This window comes from Bison bison, unplaced genomic scaffold, assembly GCF_000754665.1.
Source record: "Bison bison bison isolate TAMUID 2011002044 unplaced genomic scaffold, Bison_UMD1.0 scf7180017864328, whole genome shotgun sequence".
NCBI lineage: Eukaryota > Metazoa > Chordata > Mammalia > Artiodactyla > Bovidae > Bison > Bison bison.
The window spans coordinates 1411671-1411997 of NW_011494900.1; the positions used below are offsets into that span (position 1 = coordinate 1411671).

General features: G+C 46.5%; 1 protein-coding gene across 7 annotated transcripts in view; it reads left to right on the forward strand.

The window, feature by feature from the left end:
• The window catches only part of PDE4D (phosphodiesterase 4D, cAMP-specific), a 1610544-nt gene that overhangs the window by 1069910 nt on the left and 540307 nt on the right, over positions 1-327 (forward strand). The window lies entirely within an intron of this gene.

Below are 327 nucleotides of genomic sequence, written 5' to 3' on the forward strand. Positions count from 1 at the left end.
TCTTTTATCTGTAAAATGACCATTGGCTCTGTCTCCCCTCCTTGCCAGAGTCAGGTTTTCCATGTTATGGGCAAGAGATTAGACAGTCTTTCACCTCTTTCTACTGTTATTCTAACTTGATGGCTTTGTGCAGGATGGGCCGCATCTTGCTGGTTCAGTATCAGGGATATATTTATGTAAAGTCAAGACACCTTCTGCTCCCTCCATCCATCTTTCCTCCCGGTCCTCTTGCCTTGGGTCCTCTCTCCCCATTCTCAGCTGCATGTCACTCACTATTGCTGCCCCTGTCCTGCTTTAGTCTCCCATCATTTATAATTTGCTGCAGAG